Consider the following 24,495-nt stretch of genomic DNA (forward strand, 5'->3'; position numbering starts at 1 on the left):
CTCCTCTTTTTAGACTACATAGGGTAACTTCCTGATGTTGCCGTGGCATCTGTAAACTGTCATGGCATTGGCGGGAGGGTCTTTTAGCAGGCTAATGAATGATAATTAGCATATAATGAGCAGTGAGGATGAGCAGAGGTCACTCTCATGGCCATCTTGGTTTTGGTGGGTTTTGGATGGCTTCTTTACTACAACCTGTTTTCTTAATATCAGTAAGGTCTTTGTGACCTGTATTTTGTGCCAACCTCCTATCTCATCCTGTGACGAAGAATGCCTAACCTCCTGGGAAGGTCTCAGTCTTGTTTTACCCAGCCCCTATTCAAGATGGAGTTGCTCTGGTTCAAACACTTCTGACACTGGGATTATAGGCATGAACCATACTTAGTCCCTACTTTAATAAAGAAATTTAGGCTTTGAGAGATTAAAGAATTTGCCCAAAGATAAGGAATTAGGAAGAGACAAAGCTCTGATTCAAACCCAGGTTCAATTCCAAGACCCACTCTCCAAGCTGCCTCCAGTAGCCAGTAAGAGCTTGGAAAATGTTGCTGTCATTTTTATTTGCTCGGTGTTTCATTAAATATTATTTTTGTATGATTATGTAATTAAACTGTGATCCTCAGAAAACCTGTACTTTTGAAAGCCCAGGGCAGCAGAACGAAGCTAATGAAAGGCAAGCTTCATTTACATGCATCCGGCGGGGAGAACGCTCAGGTCATTCCTCCGAACGCCCTGGTGCCCTTGCTTAGCTTGCTCTAAACATTAGGCAGTTGTCAGTTCTTAAACCACGGCTCATTCAGGTTCCTGGTGCAGAACAAATGCGCTATGAATGATAAAAGTCACAATCACATAAAAGGCATGCTGTGGGATTGATTATCAAAGCAGCACTACTCCCAGCTCCAGTCTCTATTTTACCTCTGTGAATAAACGTGGTGGCCTATGAAAGGGTGGGCGGGAAGGCCGGAGCTTACATTAGCTCAGAGCTAGTGCCACCTAGTGGCTGCCCCGGCGTCTGCCGGTCCGCGGGCACTGACTCCTGCCAGGTGGGGTGGGGCTTCGGAGCTCTGTCTTCTTTAGGTCCTCAAGCAGGTTTTTTCACTATTAGTGTGAGGAGAAGAGGTGCGAGGAAATCATCTAGTTCATGTAACTGTAAAATTCCAAATAACTGTGATGACAGATCTTTGGGCTTGACAATTTTGTTTGTTGTGACCTCATGCGGATACAGGATGAGAAAATCCTGACTACCGCCTCATTCAGATCCCTGGGCCCACTGATAACTGCTCCCATCCACACACGTTCAGGGGCCTCTTCTTCCACGTTTCTCCGAGGCATCCTCCATCGACACCACAGCCCAGGAGGAAAATGAGAAAGTTCAGGACTATCTCAGACCATTCACTCAACGGATTCTATCTCCTTCTCAAGATGTTCCTCAGTCACCTGCCTGGTGGGGTACAACCAGGCATTTCCTGAGCATCAGCTGTGTGTCACGCCTGGAGTAAGAGCTGAGAATACAACGTTTGTAAGTCACATTTTCTAACTTTGCGAAAGGCACGGTTGATTAGGGAGACAGCCTTGTTAAGATGTAATCACAATAGGAGACAATAAACGGTGGGTGGGGAGAGCCAGGAGAGAGGTATAATCGGGCTGGGTCAGGGTTTGGAATCGGATTCACCTGCGTTTGAATCCTGGCTCTGTCACTTGCTTGTACACAGGACTTGGAGGAATTATTTGGTTTATTTGAGTATCAGTTTTGTTATCTGTAAAACGGACATCATAATGTCTGCCTTGCTGGATTGTAGTAGGAAATAGGCTCAATTGTGGAAGTAAATGAAGATCAGCCTAATGAGAACAAACAGAGTTTGCTATAGCAAGGGAGTTAGCCACCACTGCTTGGTTTGCCAGAGACTCAGAGGCAGGCAGGGGAATGGAAAAACTTCAGAGTGAAGAAAGGGAAAGGCTTCAGGTCTGCTCTGATTGGAGGCTGTTGGCACTTGGAAGCTGAAGAGGGCCCAGCATCTGGAAGCAGGGCATCTTCTGTGATTGGTTTGGGGAGCATATTTGGCGTTCTCTGATGCTCAGGTGGAAGCAAGGGCAAAAACGAGGGAAGCTGCCAGTCATCGGCCATGTCCTGGCCATTCTGGGCTGATTGTTGTTGAAGAGGCTGCAGTTTGTTTTCCAGGCTGATTGTTGCAGGCGGCGGGTTGGAGTTTTATTGTCACATATGACCTGGCCACTGTCGGTTTGTATAGCCAGTCTCTCTTAATGCATTCAAAGCTTGTCACATGGTGCGTGACATGCACAGATATTCAGTAAGTGGTAATCATTATTATAATTTTCTGTGATCAGAGGTGACTGTAAAATTGCAATTGAACCAGACCTTAGCGGAAGCCCTCTGACACCTGTATCAGTCAGGGTCCTATCAGGAAAACAGAAACCATGCCCATTACTTTAAGAGATAATTTAACACGCCTTTAATCCCAGCATTTTGGGAGACTGAGGCAGGTGGATCACCTGAGGTCAGGAGTTCGAGACCAGCCTGACCAACATGGTGAAACCCCGTCTCTACTAAAAATACAAAAAAAATTAGCTGGGCATGGTGGCAGGCGCCTGTAATCCCAGCTACCTGGGAGGCTGTGGCAGGAAACTGGGAGGCGGATGTTGCAATGAGCTGAGATTGAGCCATTGCACTCCAGCCTGGGTGACAAGAACGAAATTCCATCTCAAAAAAAAAAAAAGAAAAAAGATAATTTAATAGGGGACATTGGTTATAGGGATTGGGGAACTGAAAAAGCAAAAGGGGGCTAATGCAGTAATACAGAAATAGTTACTGCAGGAAGCAGCAGCTGCCAGCCCTAGGGCTGGAGGAACAGAGAGAAGGGATTGCGGCTGTTAAACTCTGAAGCCCAGAGGAGGAGCTTCCTCGAGTGTGGCCCAGATCTCTGAGGAGGGTGTCCCTGCTCAGCTGGTGCTGCTACCTCTGGAGCCTGAAGCAGGGTCCTGAAGGCTGGGACCTGAACCTCCAACCACCATGAGGCTGATTCAGGAGAGCGGAAGGTCCCTCGAAACTGGGACAAATTGCTGCTGCTGCATGAAGAACCATTGTTGCAACGATATTGTCAGCAATAGCAAGCAAAAAGAGCCGGACGGTGCGTCTCCTGCCTCTAGCTTTCCTGTCTCCCACTAGTGTCCCTGATGACCGTAACTAGCAAAGGAGAAATGAGCCCCAGGCTCGGCATCATAGAGCAGAGTGTACAATGGTGGGTTTGCAATGCAAAGACAACAGCTTGTTAACCAGGATACTCTCTTCCTCATTATTTACAGAACCTCAGTTCTGTTCAGGCATAAGTTGGATAAGGCATTAGGGGAACACAGGCTCCCCTCTCCAGACCCAGGGGTAAATCTTGATTGGCGTATGTTTTTCTTCATGTCCCTAAACCTTTTTTCAAAACTGAAAAACAGGCTGTTAAAAGTACACAGTCAGTTACCACCTGCTAGTCTCGATCGTTTCCTGCCCATGATCTACTCTTCCTTTCCCCCTTGAGTCTGGAAACACGTGGACCTGGGGGAAACCCGCAAGCCTCTCTTTCCACAGTGATTGTGAGGCAGCCTCTGCTTCCTTTCCTCTTTTTTTTTTTCTACCCAGAGCCAAGAGGGTCCTGGAGGACTTTTCAGCCTTTTCCTTAATGGAGCCAGGGGAGAGGGAGGTACAGGGGTAGGAGTTCTTCTGTTCCACATTAGATCTTTCCATTCTAGATGGTGAGACTCTTCCAGGAGATTATAAGGCTGGAGATTTGGCCCATTCCATTTAGAGGAGGAGGGGCTCTGATTATGCTTTCACCCAGAGGCAACTAGCCTGCGCCAGAGATGATACCAGGTATTGGGAAAGCCAAGATGAACCAAGCATGGTCCCTTCCCTAGAGGAGTTCATAACCAGTGGAGAGACAGACTCCAATAAATCAATACTACGTAGTGTGAGCACAAACTTAAGTGCCTGGCATCATGGAATCATTAATGCTTAATTCTGTGATAGTCTCAGACAACTTCCCAGAGAAGGTGACGTTTGACTTGAGCCATGAAGTAGAAGCCTGCCAGGAGGGTGAAGGAGTGAGCAAGCCCCCGAGGCCGATGCCAGCACACGTTGGCCGGCAGGTGCACAGAAGCACCTCCTTTAGGGACCTCTAAGAAGGCATGGGAGGCTGCACAGAGGGCTGGACACACAGCATCAGTGGGGTGGAGTTCTGGGATGTCGAACCTGCAGGGGTAGAAAGGGACCAGCTCCCGAAGAGCCTGGGATAACACGCTACAGAAACAGTGGAGAGGCCGGGCGCGGTGGCTCAAGCCTGTAATCCCAGCACTTTGGGAGGCCGAGACGGGCGGATCACGAGGTCAGGAGATCGAGACCATCCTGGCTAACACGGTGAAACCCCGTCTCTACTAAAAAAAAATACAAAAAACTAGCCGGGCGAGGTGGCGGGCGCCTGTAGTCCCAGCTACTTGGGAGGCTGAGGCAGGAGAATGGCGTAAACCCGGGAGGTGGAGCTTGCAGTGAGCTGAGATCCGGCCACTGCACTCCAGCCTGGGCGACAGAGCAGACTCCTTCTCAAAAAAAAAACAAAACAAAACAAAAAAAACAGTGGAGAGCTGGGGAGGACTGTGACCCAGTCTGCAGTGTAGACAGTTCACTCTAGCAACTGAGTGGAGGCTGGATCTGGAAAGGGAGTTGGCAAAGCTCAAGGCAGAGAAGCTATTGAGAGGCTGTGTCCTTGGTGGCTTTAAAGATGTGTGAGAGACTTGCCTGGGCTCCCCCAGCCTAAGGGATTCAAAGCAGATGAATGGAGGGGAAAGGCTGTACCTGAGCTTCTGTGTGGTGGGCCCTCCCAGCAGAGATACCGTGTCTGACCGTAAAGACCAAGTTTCAAGGAATATTGAGGCTTCCAGGAAACTAGTATGGAGACAAGTGCTGGCAGGCGAGGCAGGGAAGCAGAAGATGCACATTTGGGAGCGCAGTAGACGCCGGTTTGGGTGCCATTCCTGAGGCTCCCGATAACCGGTACAGACTTTGGGGCTGAGAAATGACATGACCAGAGGCTGTGATTTAGGAAGGTTCACCTGGGAGCTGTGCGTAGGGTGATTCAGAGCAAGAAGGGTGTCCTGTTGTAAAATTTGTGTGCGGGTTGTGATTGCAAGGATCAGATTCGGCACAGTAACACCGGAAATGGAGAGGATGGGTAAGCTTTGGAAGGGAGATGGTGGAAGCTGTGATAACTGATTTGGGAACTAGGGTGAGGGCAAGAGTCAAGATGTTCCCAAGTCTTTTGTTAATGTAAGAGGGAATAGAAATTGGGAAGGCAGGAGAAGGAGCAAGGTTAGCGCCAGCTGTTAGTATCCGAACAATGGCCTTTTTCAATTTGTATCCTCGTTGCTGGTGTCCTGTAAAGAAGCCAAACATAGCACTTGTGACATCAGATGAGGATATTGAAGCCACAGGGAAGAAAACTACAAAGAAATAAGGAGTAGAGGCTCTGCGGACAATGTGATTTCTGGTGGTAATTTTCGTTGCAGCAATAATCATGATAATACCCCATTTATTTTATATTTCTGTTTGAAAGTGCTCCATTAGGCTAATTTTAGTGAGTATACAGTGAAATGTATCTACTCATTTGCTTCTGGTAGTGCTGTAAATTAGTCCAACACTCTTGAAAGCAATATGAAAGTATGTGGCAAATCCTACTCCTAGGAATTTATTCTAAGGAAATATATATTTTTAAAGCCAAAGCTGAGACCCCAAAGAAGTTCATTACAATATTATCTATGCTAACAAAAATAGTGAAGATATAAAACTGCAACAGGAGGAAATGGCTTGCTAAATGATACCAGGATGATTCAATGAAATACTATGAACCTATTAAAATGCAAATTACAAATATACTGACTGGGGAGAAACACGGAAACATATTTGATATGATAAACAGGCACGGGGGAGTGGAGCACAAAATACTTTGTACACTTTAATATAACTGTCAAAACCCACATGCATGTGGATGAAGACTGGAAGGTAATTTGAAGAAATTAAAGTAGTTATTGTAGTGCGCAATATGGGCTCAGGAGTCAGGATTCTGGGCTCCAATCCTGTGGTTTACTAGCCTGTGACCTTGGGTGATGTCTTTAGCTTCTCTTGGCTTTGGTTCCTCATTTACAAAATGGGGCTAAAATATGAGTGCAATTTTTTTTTTTTTTTTTGAGACAGAGTCTCACTCTGTCACCCAGGCTGGAATGCAGTGGCTCAATCTCAGTTCACTGCAACCTCTGCCTCCCGGGTTCAAGCAATTTTCCTGCTTCAGCCTGCCAAGTAGCTGGGAGGTACCCGCCACCATGCTCGGCTAATTTTTGTATTTTTAGTAGGACAGGGTTTCACCATGTTGACCAGGCTGGCCTCGAACTCCTGACCTCAGGTGATCCACCCGCCTCGGCCTCCCAAAGTGCTGGGATTACAGGTGTGAGTCACCGCGCCCGGTCATTAGTGCAATTTTTAAACTTCAAGGAGTTGTGAGCATCCAAATAAGATAATACATATAAAACTCTTGTCTCTTGAAAATGTTCAATAAATGACACCTATTATGGGTAATTTCTGTTTGAAGTATGTTATAGATAGATTACCTTGCTGTTTAAAAAAATGCATACATGAAGACTGGGACCAGTTTGAACCTAGGAGTTTAAGACCAGTCTTAGCAATATGGCAAAACCCTGTCTCCACTAAAAATACAAAAATTAGCTGGGTGTGGTGGTGTGTGCCTATAGTCCCAGCTACTTGGGAGGCTGAGGTGGGAGATTGCTTGAGTCCAGGAGGAGGTTGAGACTGCAGTGAGCCCTGATTACACCACTAAACTTTAGCCTGGGCAACAGAGTGAGACCCTGTCTTAAAAAAAAAAAAAAAAAAAAAAAAAAAAAAGGACGAGTAATGTATAAATTCTCTTTAATGGAGTTAAGTAGATCCGACAGGAAGTTCACAAAACATTAAGAAAGTGTTAGGTGCTGGGTTCTCTGTTTTGTCCTTGTGGTTTTGTTTCTGTTTTGTCCTCGTATTTTAACCCAACTTGGTATGTGGACCACTCAGAAAGTGAAATAAATGCAATGCTAAAAAAATTTTTTTGTAACTTCATGACTTCCTCAGCCAGGACTTTGAGCTTCTTTCCCGCCCTCCTATTTGAAGCACAGATTTTAACAATGTAACTGCATCTACTTTCCTTCCCAAATGGTAGGTGCATGAGGGATCAGCAGACAGCTGCCAGGTGGACAGGGGAGTGCACAGGCCAGGCCGGGGTTGCCCGTGAGCCTGCCGTGGGAGGATTGGATTTCTGGGCAGGCAAGGAGGCGAGACTGACAGTCACTTCTGAGTGGTCCCCTCAGTGCTGTCACCGAACTTAAGACATATGTAATCATGATTTCATCAGAGCCTTGGTAGTTGCTGCTGTCTCTGTTCTCTTCTATTTATTCGTGTAATACTGTTTACTGTGTAAGAGGGATGTTCACTGGTGCCCGTGAAGATGGTCAGAGCAGACATTAGATGTCACGTGATCATCCTATTTGTTTCCAACTTCAGAGGAAAGGAAAGCACAGCTGGTTCCTCCTCAGTGCCATTGTTTCTCTCATCACAAAGGATTTTAAACTCCTGCCGTGTGGACCCATCTCATCTTCAGCTGTACATCGCTGACTGCTTTGAGCAGAATCTTGGGATCAATACTCTGCTCTAAACACAACCCAAGGGCTCCATCTGCATCATGAATGAAGAGGCTGCTGTTTCCCAGCATCTGGTTTCTGGGAGAGCAGGGGCCCAGGTCTGTCCAGGCAGAATCTGACAGAGCTCAGGTACCTGCTGCTCATGCACATATCAGACAGCAGTGAAACTTAAAATGCATCCAGCAATTACACTTCTAAAATTTGTTGTTCAGAAATGCCCACGAGTGTTCACAGAAATGTTCACTGGAGGGTGTTTCTTTTGTCATTCCTTTAACAACAAAAAGGGTTGGAAATAATCCAAATATCCATGAATTGGCAGTCGACCAAATGAATTATAGTCCAATAATAAAAATAAGTTATCCCCACGCTTATATGGAAAGATGTTCTAGATACAAATGTTAGTTTTAAAAAAATCTACTGTTGGCCGGGAGCGGTGGCTCACGCCTGTAATCCCAGCACTTTGGGAGGCCGAGACGGGCGGATCACGAGGTCAGGAGATCGAGACCATCCTGGCTAACACGGTGAAACCCCATCTCTACTAAAAAATACAAAAAACTAGCCGGGCGAGGTGGCGGGCGCCTATAGTCCCAGCTACTCGGGAGGCTGAGGCAGGAGAATGGCGTGAACCCGGGAGGCGGAGCTTGCAGTGAGCTGAGATCCGGCCACCACACTCCAGCCTGGGTGACAGAGCGAGACTCCGTCTCAAAAAAAAAAAAAAAAAAAAAAAAAAAAAAAAAAAAAAAATCTACTGTTTCTGATGTAAATGCCTAGAGTGAGAAGAGATTTATACTGCTGGCTCAGTGGCGATGCATTAATGAAAGGTAGTTAGAAAATTATGCAAAGGTAGTTAGAAAATTATGCAAAGGAAGAAATAGAAGCATTATTGACACCAAGCAAAACAAAAATTACTCAAGAAAAGAAATGAGGCCGGTCGTGGTGGTTCATGCCTGTAATCCCAGCACTTTGGGAGGCCAAGGTGGGCAGATCACCTGAGGTCAGGAGTTTGAGGCCAGCCTGGCTAACACAGCACAACCTCATCTCTACTAAAAACAGAAAAATGTTGGGCATGGTGGTGGGCACCTGTAGTCCCAGCTACTAGGGAGGCTGAGGCAGGAGAATCACTTGAACCCAGGAGGCAGAGGTTGCAGTGAAACGAGATCGCACCACTGCACTCCAGCCTGGATGACACAGTGAGACTCCATCTCAAAAAAAAAAAAAAAAAAAAAAGAAATGAAATTATAGTGCCCTACATAACTACTTGAACAATAATTACATAACCATAGCAATGTGAACGTTTCGTTGTAATCTAACTGAGATGATAATTATATTTTTGTTATAGAACAAACAGGAGGAAGCATGTGTGAGAACATGCATGTGTTGTGTAGGGAGACATAAAAGAACCAAACACTTATTTTCCACAGTAGGACATCAAATAGAGAAGCTCTAAGACTGAAAACCCAGAAAAAACAGTGTCAATGAGTCGTCTAGAACTGTGGAAACAAATAGCGAAGAGAGCATAAAGCGAATGGCTTTGGGAGGGGGAATTGGAGAGTCGGGGGAGGGGCGTAGGATGGGTAACTGCTCTTTTCCATGACAAACCTTGTACAGCAATTTGACTTTTTAAGCTATAAATACCTGATACAAATTTTTAAAACTTAATTTAAAATATAATTAAATAAAAATATTTAATTATCAAGGCAACCTGTCCTTTTATGTATACTTACATGTCACTTTATATATCAGTTATCTACAATTAATCTATAAGTCTATGTAGAAAAAGCCTTTTAAAACGTGTAACCATGAATATTTACATATATATGTATGTAGCGAGATGGATAAATAGATCGACAGATGATTAGAAATACATAAGAAAAATGAGAGGCCGGGCGCGGTGGCTCAAGCCTGTAATCCCAGCACTTTGGGAGGCCGAGACGGGCGGATCACGAGGTCAGGAGATCGAGACCATCCTGGCTAACACGGTGAAACCCCGTCTCTACTAAAAAAAAATACAAAAAACTAGCCGGGCGAGGTGGCGGGCGCCTGTAGTCCCAGCTACTCGGGAGGCTGAGGCAGGAGAATGGCGTGAACCCGGGAGGCGGAGCTTGCAGTGAGCTGAGATCCGGCCACTGCACTCCAGCCTGGGCGACAGAGCAAGACTCCATCTCAAAAAAAAAAAAAAAAAAAAAAAAAAGAAAAAGAAAAATGAGGCTGCGTACACCTCTGTGCTATAAATAGTCCACAGCCTCGTGGGCGAGGCCTATAGAAGTATGCTTTACTTTCCACAGGATTCATTTATTCTGTTTGAAATTTATACCACAATTATTTTTGTGATTGGAAAAAAATAAATTTAAAATAGAAAAAAAATTGAGATGAGAACACTCATCTCCTCACTGACATTCCGTTCATTAGAGCTTTTGCTTTTTTTTTTTTTTTTTGAGATGGAGTCTCGCTCTGTCACCCAGGCTGGAGTGCAGTGGCCGGATCTCAGCTCACTGCAAGCTCCGCCTCCTGGGTTTACGCCATTCTCCTGCCTCAGCCTCCCGAGTAGCTGGGACTACAGGCGCCCTCCACCAGGCCCTGCTAATTTTTTGTAGTTTTAGTACAGAGAGGGTTTCACCGTGTTAACCAGGACGGTCTCGATCTCCTCACCTCGTGATCCGCCCGCCTTGGCCTCCCAAAGTGCAGGGATTACAGGCGTGAGCCACCGCGCCCGGCCCACTAGAGTCTTTTTATCTCTCTGAGATAGCTGATGACCCAACAATCCCGGATAACTTCCCAGTCTCTTCATGTTCACTGCCCCAGAGAGAAAAAGGACACAGGAGGCTGGACATGGAGGCTCACGCCTGTAATCCCAGTACTTTGGGAGGCTGTGGTGGGTGAATCACCTGTGGTCAGGAGATCTAGACCAGCCTGGTCAACATGGTGAAACCCTGTCTCTACTAAAATTACAAAACATCCAGGTGTGGTGGTGGGTGCCTGTAATCCCAGCTACTGAGGAGGCTGAGGCAGGAGAATTGCTTGAACTCGGGAGGCAGAGGTTGCAGTGAGGAGGGATTGTGCCACTGCACTCCAGCCCGGACGACAGAGCGAGACTCCATCTCAAAGGAAAGAAAGAAGGAGAGGGGAGAGAGAGAGAGAGAGAGAGAGAGAAACAAACAAACAAAAAACAAAAACAAACAAAAAAACACAAGAAAGGGAGAGGCATCTTATCCCACTCACCACCTCACCCACCCACATGCTCAAGCCCAGTACGCATCCAGGGTGGGACACACAGAGTTCTTTGGTTTACCCATTTGGATCAGAGCCTAATTTGATTTGACCTCGAGAATAATATGAGTTTCTGTTTTTCATCTCCAGCTCACTCAATAAAACATTTTCAGGGGTACTTCACAAATGTTTTCTGAATTGAGTTGTTCTCATTAAAATGCAAATTGGGGGAAGGGAGGAAGAGACTTATTAAAGGATAGAAAATTACAGCTGGATAGGAGGAGTAAGTTCTAGTGTTCTATAGCACTGTGGGATGACTATAGTTAGCCATAATTGATAGTTTCGAATAGCTAGAAGGAGGATATTGAATGTTCCCCACAGAAAGAAATAAGTGTTTGAGATGATGGATATGCTAAGTACCCTGATGTGATCACTGCATGTTATACGTAATGAACTATGTACTCTAAGAATATGTACAATTATTATTTGTCAATTAAAAAATAAGATAATGCAAAGTGGTCGTTCAGTCTTAGTAGTTATTTACATCTAAATGACAATTATTTTATAGTCAAAAAATTGTAACAGTGGGTTTTACTAAGGGAAAGAGTTGGAACCTGAGGGCTCCAGGACCAACTGGAGGCAGAGGAGGAGGCTTATATGGGTGTTTAAGAAAGAAATTAGATGCTGAAAGGTGGATCAAAAACACACTGAAAATAAATGTCATTTTGTCTAGGACTGCTATTTTTCATTTTGTAATCTCAGCACTTTGGGAGGCTGAGGCAGGTAGATTGCTTGAGGCCAGAAGTTTGAGACCACCCTGGCAATATGGCAAGACCCCCATCCCTAAAAATAATTTTTAAAAAAATTAGCTGGGTGTTGTGGTGCATGCCTATATGCCCAGCTGCTGGGGAGGCTGAGGCAGGAGGATCACTTGAGCCCAGGAGTTTGAGGCTGCAGTGAGCTACAGCTTGGGTGACAGCAAGACCCCATCTCAAAAAAAAAAAAAAAAAAAGTATGACTTGAGTGCATTGTGAGGAAAAAATTAGCCAAATTCAAATTGAGGGACACTGTATAAAACAACTAGTTCAAGCCCTTCCAGAATACCGATGTTGGCCAGGTGCAGTGGCTCATGTTGTAATTCCAGCACTTTGGGAGGCCAAGGCGGGCAGATGACCTGAGGTGCAGGGGTTCGAGACTGACCTGGCCAACATGGCAAAACCCTGTCTCTATTAAAAATACAAAAATTAACCAGTTCTTGTGGTTCACACCTGTGGTCCACACCTGTGGTCCCAGCTACCCTGAGGCTGAGGTGGGAGAATCGCTTGAACCAGGAGGCAGAGGTTGCAGTGAGCCGAGATCGTGCCTCTGCACAACAGCCTGGGGTGACAGAGAGACTCTGTCTCAAAAAAAAAAAAAAAAAGCCATGTCATTTTCATTTTTATTTATTTCTTTGAGACAAAGTCTCCCTCTGTCGCCCAGGCTGAAGTGCATTAGTGAGGTCTTGGCTCACTGCAATCTCCACCTCCCAGGCTCAAGCAATCTTCCCACCTCAACCTCCAGAGTAGCTGAGATCACAGCTTGGGCCACCATGCCTTGCTAGTTTTTGTATTTTTTATAGAGATGGGATTTTGCTGTGTTGACCGGGCTGTTTTCCAACTCCTGGGCTCGAGTGATCCACCCACCTCGGCCTCCCAAAGTGCTGGGATTATAGGCATGAGCCACCGTGCTCGGCCCATGACAGATTTTTTAAAAGGCTGAAGAGCTTTCCAGAGTAAGAAATACTAAAAAGAGGAGGGTGAATCATCTGAGGTCGGGAGTTCAAGACCAGCCTGGACAACATGGTGAAACCCCATCTCTACACAAATATGAAAATTAGCTGGGCATGATGGCGGGTGCTTATAATCCCAGCTACTTGGGAGGCTGAGGCAAGAGCATTGCTTGAACCCTGGAGGCGGAGATTGCAGTAAGCCGAGATCTTGCCACTGCACTCCAGCCTGGGCGAAAAAAAAAAAAAAAAAAAAAACCAGAAAAAAAAAGAAGAAAGAAATACTAAAGAGACATGGCCACTAAATACAATGTGTAAATCTAGACTGGATTCTGGATTTAAAAAGAAAGAAAGATAAAAAGCTTTCTTACATTATTAGGACAATTGAAAAACTTGAATACAGATTATGTTGGATAATAGTATTCTATCAATGTAAATCTCTTAATGGTGATCATTTTAATATAGTTGCATAGGAGACTGTCCTTGGGTCTCAGGAGATGATTGTTTAAATATTTCTGGGGAAAATGTGTAATATGAATATATTATCCACCATTTTAAAACAATAAAGAAGTTATGTAGAGTAAAAAGTGTTAATTCATTCACTGTGACTTCCACAATGGTATAGTGAGTGCCTATTATGTGCCAAGTACTGCTGTAGGCACTGAGGATACAATTGGGAAACAAACATACCAGATGTCTGCCTCATCCACATGGCATTCTTCTGGCAAGGAGGAAGAAGTACCTAGCTATAGTGAGTAATGTGGCAGGCTACCCAGATTCCCCCTTCAGGACCAAGGTACTTATTCCGTCTGATTTCTGGCTTACATCTCCATCCTTCTCTAGGAATTGCTCTTGGCTTCAAGGCACTGCCTGGCCCAAAGTTACCTCTTCCTTCCTCACTGGAGACAGCCCCCATCCAGTGACCCGTCTATATGGAGCTACAGAAGCCCAAGTCGCCATCCCAGTTTGGGATGACTCTGAAGAGCCTTCCCAGCTCCAGCTTCCATGTGGCTTCGATTGCAACACAACAGTTCGGCTTCTCCCTTGCCCAATTCCGCTTCCCTCACTCCCTTACAGGTGTTTCTCAGAACAAGCCCCATAAACCTTCTGCATTCAAATCTCCCTCTTAGAGTTTGTTTCCTGGGGAACTTGACCTAAGATGTTAACCAAATTACTGTGCAACAGGGTGAGCATTAAAATACAAATATGGGATGCAAGAGGGCCAGGTGGATGCAGTCTGGACAATCTCAGGTGAAGAAACTCTGGGCACAATCTGGTGACAAGAAACCACATGCCCAGAAACAAAACAAAAACTATTTTTGCTCCAATTATAATCTAATCTTATGCCTCTTTCCAGCCTCTACAAAGTATTTAGATTGAATGTTTTTTTGGAGACAGGGTCTTTATTGCCTTGGCTGGGTGCATTGGCATGGTCACAGCTCATCGCAGCGTTGAGCTCCTGGGCTCCGGTAATTCTTCCACCTCAGTCTCCTGAGTAGCTGGGACTACAGGTGTATGCCATCATGCCAGGCTAATTTTTCATTTTTTGTAGGGATGATGCATGTCTTCTTATGGTGCCCAGATTGGTCTTGGATTCCTGGACTCAAGCATTGCTCCCACCCCAGCCTCCAAACGTGTGAACCACTGTGCCCAGCCTAGATTGAAAACTCTTCACTAAATTCATTGGGGTGTCTTTAGATTTCACTTTTAAAATTGTTTTGCTTGGTTGGAAAGAGAAAGCCAGAGGCAAATTCCCAGATTCCAGCTTAAGTGAGGAAAAAAGGCAAGCTATTTCCTGCTCATCCTTCCTCCCCCAACCTCTCCTCCTCCTTCTCTTACTATTTTTTAACTAAGAGGACAAAACAGGCCAGCCTTGGAAAGAGGTTATTGATAATGGCTCTGGGGAAAGACCACCCACCTATCTTCATTCCATTTATGACTTTACATCTGAAAAAAGGCAATTATATGAGAGCTGGAACATGGCTAGTGCTGAGTTCTGGCGACTCTCACTCTCTCCATCTCCATAATGACCACACCTGAGTCACTAGAGAGACATTGGAGAGGCACTTGTAGGGAAAGACACTGTTCTAGTTGTATTAGGTTATTATGCCTCATTACAGTCATGGGCAGAAGAAAACAATGGGGCTAAGAATTGTGTGGTAGTTCGGTCCTCTATGTAATAGTCTTGCTAGGTTCACTGCCTCTTGATAATAGCCTATTCACTCAACTTGGTGGAAGGAAGCTGCTAGATTTGCTGTCTCATCTTGATTCCCAATCCCCTGGTGCACTCTCCTTCAGCATTGATGTGGCAATTGTTTTAGACATCCGCAACTACCTTTTCTTTTCTTTTCTTTCTGTCTTTTTTCTTTTTAGACAGGGTCTCGATCTGTTGACTAGGCCGGAGTGCAGTGGTACAATCACAGCTCACTGCAGCCTTGACCCCTCAGGTTCAAGCAATTTCCCACCTTAGCCTCCTGAGTAGCTAGGATTACAGGCACAAGACACTAGGCTAATTTTTGTTTCTTTTTTTTGTAGAGATGGGTGTCTCACTATGTTGACCAGGTTGATCTTGAAGTCTTGGGCTCAAGCGATCTACCCGCTTTGGCCTCCCAAGTAGCTGGGACTGCAAGCATGCGTCACCAAACCCAGTTAATATTTTTTATTTTTAATTTTAGTAGAGTTGGAATCTCGCTATGTTGCCCAGGCTGGTCTCAAATTCCTGGGCTCAAGTGACCTTCCCTCCTTGGCCTCCCAAAGTGCTGGGATTACAGAAATGAGCCACTGGGCCCGGCCTGCCTTTTTGATACATACCTGAAGAAAAGGACAAAGGCATTTTAATTCAGTACATTTAGAAAAAATTAAGGCCTCCCCAAAGGCAAAATTATTATCTCTCACCTAAGGTGGGCAATTGGGCTAGGATTTTCTATTAGACGAGGGTGATAACTTGGGAACAAGAGCGTTACCTGGAAGCCAGGCCTGGTTTTATCAGCAACAGATTCAAATTTCCTGGGCAGTACATTTGAGTACTCCTTGAGTCCATTTTCTTTTCTGTAGCATGAGCAAAGAGTCCCTGAACTTTCTGATCTCAAGATGATATGAGATTAAATGAGATCGTTTTAGAAAGAATAGTCCCACAGAAAACACAGGGCACACTGCATCTCACTGTAGTGTCAGGCAGCAGGGCCCCTGCCTTAGATCCATGGGAGGAGACCTGAGTTCCTGCCATCCTTCTCAAGGGTGGCATCCAGGTTGGTTCAGCTCCTCCTATCAGGGTAGCTTAATAGTTGTCCTGGCTGTTTTCATTTTAGCAGGATAGGAAAATAATGTAGTGGGATTGTCCAAAAATCTAGATATGACTACAGTTCTCCTTAATGGCCTTTTTTTTTTTTTTTTTTTTTTTTTTTTTTGATACAGGGTCTCACTTTGTTGCCCAGGCTGGAGTGCAGAGTCACAGTCACAACCCACTGCAGCCTTGACCTCCGAGGCTCAAGCGATCCTCCCATCTCAGCCTCCTGAGTAGCTGGGACCACAGGTGTGTGCCACCATGCCCGCCTAATTTTTTAACTTTTTTGTAGAGATGGGGTCTTCCCTATTTTGCCCAGGCTGGTCTCAAACTCCTGGGTTTATTTGGTATTTTTAAAGGATATTTAGAGTCACAAGACAGAGTTACCTTTTTTATAGACCAGTCTTCTTGCAGGATAAGGGACATGAGAAAAATCCCACTCTTGCACAACTTCTGATCACAACTTTCATGTGGGACCTGGAGATTTCTGTCTTATTTTACTGTTATGAAGACAAGGTAAGAATATGTGTAAAGTGCTCAGAGCAGTGCCTGACCAGGGAGGACTCCATGAGGGGTACTCCATGAGCTCTATGAGAAGCGGATTCACACGGAATAGGCCCACCCCTAACATCGTGGCCTGAGGCAAGACTCCATCTGGAAGCCCACTTACCTCTGAATATTTCAAGTTCTGAACCGGAAAACAAATTGTTCATTAAATATGTCCTCTTCTTCTACTTTAACACATAGATCTGTATAACGACCTAGAAGGCCCAGTTTATAATGAGAATTATCGGACCCCTTGGAGTTGCGTGTCAGAACATGGGGCATGGCCAGGTGTGGTGGCTCACTCCCATAATCCCAGCACTTTGAGAGGCTGAGATCACTTGAGGCCAGGACTTCACGACCAACCTGGTCAACATGGTGAAACCCTGTCTCTACTAGAAATACAAAAATTAGCTGGACATGGTGGCACACACCTGTAATTACAGCTACTTGGGAGGCTGAGGCATGAGAACCACTTGAGCTGGTTAGGCAGAAGTTGCTGAGAGCTAAGACCGCATCACTGCACTCCAGACTGGGTGACAGCGAGACTCTGTCTCAAAAAAAAAAGAACATGGGTTGTGGGGAGAGCTGGCTTTTGGCTCCTTACGCCCCAGCCTACAGCCTTCTCCCTTCCCTTTTCACTTCTGGCTCTGACCTGCCTGTGAGGGCAGCGTAGCCACACATTGGAGCTCCATCCTACTCCCTGCAGTCACCCCTGGGCCGCCTCTTGGTTCCAGCAGTGAGATACCATCTCACTCCAGTTGGAACGGCGATCATTAAAAACTGAGGAAACAACAGATGCTGGCGAGGCTGTGGAGAAATAGGAATGCTTTTACACTGTTGGTGGGAGTGTAAATTCGTTCAACCATTGTTGAAGACTTCCTCAAGGATCTAGAACCAGAAATACCATTTGACCCAGCAATCCCATTACTGGGTATATACCCAAAAGATTATAAATCATTCTACTATAAAGACACATGCACACATATGTTTACTGCAGCACTATTCACAATAGCAAAGACTTGGAACCAACCCAAATGCCCATCAATGATAGACTGGATAAAGAAAATGGGGCACATATACACCATGGAATACTATGCAGCCATAAACAAGAATGAGTTCATGTCCTTTGCAGGGACATGGATGAAGCTGGAAGGCATCATTTTCAGCAAACTAACACAGGAACAGAAAACCAAACACTGCATATTCTCACTCATAAGTGGGAGTCGAACAATGAGAACACATGGATACAGGGAGGGGAACATCACACACCAGGGCCTGTTGGGGGGTTGCGGGCAAGGGGAGAGAGAGCATTAGGACAAATACCTAATGCATGCAGGGCTTAAAACCTAGATGACGGGTGGATGGGTGCAGCAAACCACCATGGCACATGTATACCTATGTAACAAACCTGCACATTCTCCACAGATATCCCAAAACTTAAAAGAAAAGAAAAGAAAGAACTGGCATGGAAGAGGGCTTCTAGGCTAACATGTGGGTGAGCAGTGCATGGTAAGGGCTCCAGCCAAGGGAATATTGTTCTTTAACAAAGCTCTGGCCAAAGCCCAGGGGCTGAGACTGGAGTACATAAGTTCCCTGTTCCCTGAAGAAAACCTGAACATTGTGAAAACACAAAGGGGCAGTAAATGCCATTGTGTGAGCAAAACTATACATGCCCTCTGCAATGACATTTTAAAGGTGTCTTAAGAGGTCAGAAATATTGTGAGTAACAAGAAGAACAACAAAAAAACCCAAACACAAAACAGTAAGAGATCTTGATAAGTCTAGCGCATTTTCCAATCTAGAGAATATGAATGGCCCCAGGGATAGTCCCTGGGTTTATCATTCAGCGCATCCTTACCAAGGGCCTCCAGCTGGGCAGACGCCATTGTAGAGGCTGCCCTACCAAGAGCAGGCACAGAGACCACCACAGCCACACGGCCACCACCCCAGCATGGTAAGGACAATCGCCTTCATGAGACTCACTTTTAGCTTCTAGGATAGAGTTGGGGTCTTGGCAGAGAAAACAGAGAGGTGGTCAAGACAGGGAAGAACGTGGGGGTGTAGAGAAGAGAAATAGAGAAAAGAATAGAGAAGGGAAAGGACTTCCAGACATTCATCCATGTCGGACCCACTCAGTTTGTCGAAAAGTAAACCACCAAGAAAAGGTCAGGAATCTTTAGCAGAGGGCTCGGGAGGCTACGTAGGTTTGTGATTGGTAAGATGGCTTATTTTTTAGAATTGACACCTGAATCCTTTCCCAAATGTTGCAGGTAGATGGAGGAGACTCCATGTGAAAAGCACCAAGAGAGGATTCAGAGGAGAGTGGATGTCTGCGCAGAGTCTTGAAGAAGGAGTTGAGGGCACGGGCTCATTCCAGGCAGCAAAGCTTCACAGCATGAGCAGCAATTGTGATTTAGTGATATGGTTCACAAATTCTCTACAACAAATAACCCCATGCGGGAAAAACCCTCATCTCCTAGCACCAACCAACCTTTGCAACTGAAGGCCAGTGCAGAGCTGAGCTGTAACAGCACTATGTCACCATTCTTCCCCTGACTAGTAGGTAACATTTATTTATCACTCCCTCTGTCTTCAAACATTGTGGTCTCTCTCTTCCTGCCTGCAAATCTACAACTCCCCCTCCAAGGGGAGAATGGTGCTGTGGGATGGAGGAAAGAACTTCGGTTTTAAAATCAGGCTGAAGTGTGTTTGTTGCTGGTCTTGCCTCCTATTTGCTTGTAATCTTTTCCCCCCTTCAAGATGGAGTCTTGCTCTGTCGGCCAGGCTGGAGTGCTATGGCATGATCTCAGCTCACCGCAACCTCCGCCTCCCAAGTTCAAGCAATTCTCTTGCCCAGCCTCCCAAATATCTGGGATTACAGGCTTGTGCCACCACGCCTGGCTAATTTTTGTATTTTCAGTAGAGATGGGGTTCATCATGTTGGCTAGGCTGGTCTCAAACTCCTGACCTTGTGATCTGCCCACTTCGCCCTCCCAAAGTGCTTGGATTATAGACGTGAGCCACCGTGCCTGGCCTTCGCTTGTTATCTTAAGCAAGCGATTTCACTTCTGTGGGTCTCCGTTTTCTTTACCTGTAAATTGGGACTAATACAACTCCTTGGATTGCTGTAATAATAAAATGAGGTGGTGCATGAAAAAAAAAAACACACAAAAAAAAACCCCAGCTCTTGAAAAAGGTATGCAATACATGTTACTTTCTGAAGAGGATCAGGATATGCCACCCCCAAATATGCCACTTTTGGAGGGTTATTTTGAGCCAAAGGCAATTGAGAATCAACAGATGCACAAGAGTTTCCTGCCCTTCTCCTATCCATCTAAGAGCAGGGCGTAAATTTATCTTTGAGAAGGTGGCATAAATTTCCCTAATGACGGTGTCCCCTTCTCCTGGCACCAGGAAGAGGAGAGTGACTCTTATCACAGAGATGGAGAGTCGGCACTGAGAGAAGTCTGCATACAAAAACTTTACTAAAATAACTCTCATCTTCCATTAGTTCTCCCACATATTCTTAGTCACTTACTCATGATTTCACATCCCTTGAAACTCAAACTTCCTTTTCTTTGTTTAAAATGGTATATAAGCCCCAGAATCTAACCACTCTTTCCCTCCCTCCCTCCTTCCTCTCTTTCTCTTTCTTTTCCTTCCTTCCTTCCTTCCTTCCTTTCCTTCTTTCCTTTCTTCTCTCTCTCTCTCTTCTTTCTTTCTGGACCTGAACTCCTGGGTTCAAGAGGTCCTTCCACTTCAGCCTACAGAGTAGCTGGGACTACAGGCACAAGCCATAGCGCCTGGCTTCTAACTACTTTCAGCTTCATTTCTTTTCTAGTAACTCCTATACATGTAAATATTAGTAAACATTGTGTGCCTTTTCTCCTGTTAATCTGTTGTTCAATTTGCAGGCCTCTAGTTACTGAACATAACGGTAGAGGAAAAGTTTTTTCTCCCTGATGTTTCCATCCCTCCCACATTCCTGAAAAGGAATAAAAAGCAACCCGGGGCAAAAGGGAGCTATCTTTCGCCAGTCTATTACAGAGGGATGCATCGCAGTTACAGGTATTCTCCTGTTTCTTGGGGCTGGGGATGTTTCCCGATTGTGAAGGAAAGTTAAAAAAAAAACAAAAAACAAACAAACAAAAACCCTAGAGCTCCTTAGAATAAGTTATGCACACACAGAGGAAACACAGAGGAAATACAGGCGTGCCCCACTTGGAGCAATCCTACTCATGCAAGACTGAAATTTGCCAGAAACCAATTAACCAGCCATTAGTGTATCTTTTAAGCATAAACTATAATGCTTAAATTTCCTCACTTATATTTCCTCACTTTTCTAAAAAGGATTAACAAGAATAGAAAGCCAATTCTTTGTCAGTATTTATACGTAGGTACTGAAGTTGAATGGTGACAGACACTTGAGGCTGAAGTAGAATTAAACTTCAATTAGAAATGAAGATGAAACTGCTCTGAAGTGATCAGTTGTCATTGGACTCCCAATCTGAAGTGTGAAAAATGCCATTCTATTTACAGACATTGATTCACCTTGCCTGCCTCCAACCTTACACACTCCTGCCGTTCCCTCTTCCTCCCATGCCACCCTCTTCCTCTCCAGCTGAAAACGCCTCTTTTCAGATGGGATATACTCCCCTCTCTCATCGCAGTTAATCTAACAATATGGCAAATTACCAGTTTCCCAATTTAGCTCACACCACTCCTGCCAAAAACCTTCCTTCCTTTTCTCCATTTATCTATCATCAAAATCCTGGGTTCAACTTGCTCTTCCAGCCTCTGAATGATATTTCCAGCAGGTGGCACCCCAAGTGAGCTCCTTACTCAAATCCTTTAGTGATTTCTTTCATGTTTGGGTTTGTACCTGATTTCCCCAACTAAATAATCAATTTCTAAAATTCAGAAATTGTGTCTATTACGGGCATGCACTTGCATCTTCAGTGACTTGCACACTGTGTGTATAAAAGTAGATTGTTGGCCAGGAGCAGAGGTTTATGCCTGTTATCCTAGCATTTTGGGAGGCCAAGGTGGGAGGATTGCTTGAGGCCAGGAGTTTGAGACCAGCCCTGGCAACATAGTGAGACCCTGTCTCTACAAAAACTAGAAAAATTAGCTGGGTGTGGCGGTGCACACCTGTAGTCCAGGTTCTTGGAAGGATTGCTTGAGCCCAGGAAGTTGAGGCTGCAGTGAGCTATGGTAACACCACTGCACTCCAGCCTGGGTGACACAGCTGAGATCATGTTTCAGAGGAAAAAAAAAAAAAACTTTATCATTGATAATAAAAAGTAGATTTATATGCAACTTTATAAGGATTTCGTCTACTGTAAAAATAAAGGCTCATATGCACTGATGTTTAATTCACCTGAAAACAGAAGAGAAAGGCCAGGATAAGAATATAATTGTGATGAAAATTTGAAGCTAATCAGTGAGCAGGGGTTTTCTGAGGATCTATTGCTACCATGTGCTTGTCAGTATTCTTTACCAGTAGCATAATATATAGTGACCTCATAGCAACACTGCTTTAAATATAATCTTTCTCTGCAAAGGCTATACTTTCAGCCAATGTGCTTGGCAAGATGTTTGCTGCCTGCTTTGCTGGCTAACCTAGGAATGAATTCTCTCTCTAACCTGAGTACCCTTTATTCCATATCTTAGATTTTGGCTGACAGCAGCATTGTCTTTCTTGTCATCCTGAGAGGGATGGAGAGAATTACATTTTTCTCTCTTTTGCAAGAAGAGTTGTTTCATGTTTGGGATACCTGCTGAAAAATTTTGGCTTATTATTATCCCCTCTGCTTGCCACCCCCTCCTTTTCTAGTTTAGATATTTTTTAATGCCCACAAGCTCAGCATTAAACCCAGTATCCTGACAGCAGTAGGTCAGAGCTATAGCTGCTTTAAACGGGCAACCACGACACAATCTCATAAGTACAGAACTAAGGTACACGTGGGAAACTCAGAATAATACAAAATAAAGGCAAATAAGTCCTACGTTCTCTGAAATAGACTCTGAAGTAAGAAAGGTGAAACGAGATTCATGACAGCCTAGGCAATAGGAAACAATTCAAAAAGGAATGGACATAAGAACCTATTCTGAAGATAGACTGGGAAAACCGTGAAAAAACATATGCATTGCAGCACTATTTGCAATTCTAAAGCCTAGCATTGCACAACACAAATAGGGGATTGGTTGGATAATCTGTGGCTCATCCACAGAATGGAATACTAAGCAACTCTTGAAAAGAATGCAGACCAGCTCTACATTTTGCTTGGAAATGATTTCTAGTAAATATTATTAATTGAAAACTGCAAGTCTCAGAAGAGTGAACATAAGGTACTCTTTTGTCTAAGAAAGGGTGGATAATGGAAATATTTACATATTTGTTTATATTTAAAGTAAAAAGCAGGGGAAGGACAACCTTGCAAGTAAAAAATTGGTTACCTTTGGGGGGATGGAGGAGGCAGGAACGTAAGCTAGACTTGTCTGACTGTACCTGTATTTGTTAACTATTGCCACAAAATAGATTAGTCAAAAAATGTAGTGGCTTAAAATAACAATAGTAGCATCTCACATAAATTTTGTGGGTCAGGACTCCAGGAGCTGCTTAACTGAGTGGTTCTGTCTCAGGGCATTTCATGAGATTGTGGGCAAGACATTGGTCTGAGTCTCAGTCATCTAAAGGTTTGACCGGGGCTAAAGAACCCACTTGCATAATGGGTCACTCACCTGAGTTGTTTCCTTGTTGGCAGGAGGCCTCAGTTCCTTACCACATGGACCTCTCTCCCCACATCGCTGCTTGAGCATCCTCATGAAATGGCAGCTGGCTGCTTCTATAACAAGGTATCCTAAAACAGCAGGGAAAGCTGAAATGCCTTTTATGACCTAGTCTTGGAAGTCACATACTGTCACTTGCATCTTATTTGTTAGAAGCAAGATAGTGAACGTGGGGTGGCTGTAATCCCGGCACTCTGGGAGGCTGAGGCAGGAGGATTGCATGAGCCCAGGAGTTCAAGACCAGCTTGGGCAACGTGGCAAGACCTTGTCTCTATTTAAAAAATAAAACCAAAAACATACTGAGTCCAGCCCACACTCAAAGGGAGTGGAATCAGGCTTCACCTTTTTAAGGGTGTGTTAAATAATTTGTGGACATATTTTATATCCCTATAAAACTTAATTTTATATATTTGAGTTTGGAACCATACTAATGATTTATATAATTATAAAAGCAAGTTAAATAAAATTGAACAAGAAACTGCAGTCCCTAAACAGTGAAAACAAAACAAAAACAATAAACCTAAGCATATTTCAGGTTGATTATTTAAATATAGAGAAAGAAATAAGTTCAATGACTTTATTTTCATTTATTTTATTATGGTAAGAATTCTTAACATGAGATCTGCATGCTGAACACATTTTTAATGTGTAACACAGCATTGCTGGCTGTATGTACAATGCTGGACAGCAGCTCTCTGGAGTTTATTCATCTTGCTTGACCGAAACTTTATGCCAGTTGATTGTAACTCCCCATTTTCCCCTTTCCTCAGCCTCTAGTAGCCACCATTCCATTCTTGGATTCTATGAATTTCACTGTTTTAGTTACCTTATGTAAGTGGAATCATGCAGTATGTGTCCTTCTGTGACCAGCTGATTTCATTCAGCATAATGTTCTCAAGGATCATTAGTGTTGTCACCCATTGCAGGATTTCCGTGTGTGTGTGTGTGTGTGTGTGTGTGTGTGTGTGTGTGTGTGTGTTTTGAGATGGAGTCTCCCTCTGTTGTCCAGGCTGGAGTGCAGTGGGGCGATCTCTGCTCACTGAATCCTCTGCCTCCTGGGTTCAAGCGATTCTCATGCCTCAGCCTCCCAAGTAGCTGAGACTACAGGTGCGCACCACCACACCCAGCTACTTTTTGCATTTTTAGTAGATCCAGGGTTTCAGCATGT

At 44.6% G+C, this 24,495-nt stretch overlaps 1 long non-coding RNA gene across 1 annotated transcript; it reads left to right on the forward strand.

The window, feature by feature from the left end:
• The first annotated feature begins 1,113 nt into the window (after nucleotides 1-1,113).
• On the forward strand, nucleotides 1,114-23,394 carry LOC126934840 (uncharacterized). The gene is made up of 3 exons (XR_007719125.1): nucleotides 1,114-1,516; nucleotides 18,806-19,094; nucleotides 23,303-23,394. It is a non-coding gene; the product is annotated as an uncharacterized LOC126934840 (long non-coding RNA).
• The last annotated feature ends 1,101 nt before the right edge of the window (nucleotides 23,395-24,495 follow it).

This window comes from Macaca thibetana, chromosome 14 (genome assembly GCF_024542745.1).
Source record: "Macaca thibetana thibetana isolate TM-01 chromosome 14, ASM2454274v1, whole genome shotgun sequence".
In the NCBI taxonomy this organism is placed as follows: Eukaryota; Metazoa; Chordata; class Mammalia; order Primates; family Cercopithecidae; genus Macaca; species Macaca thibetana.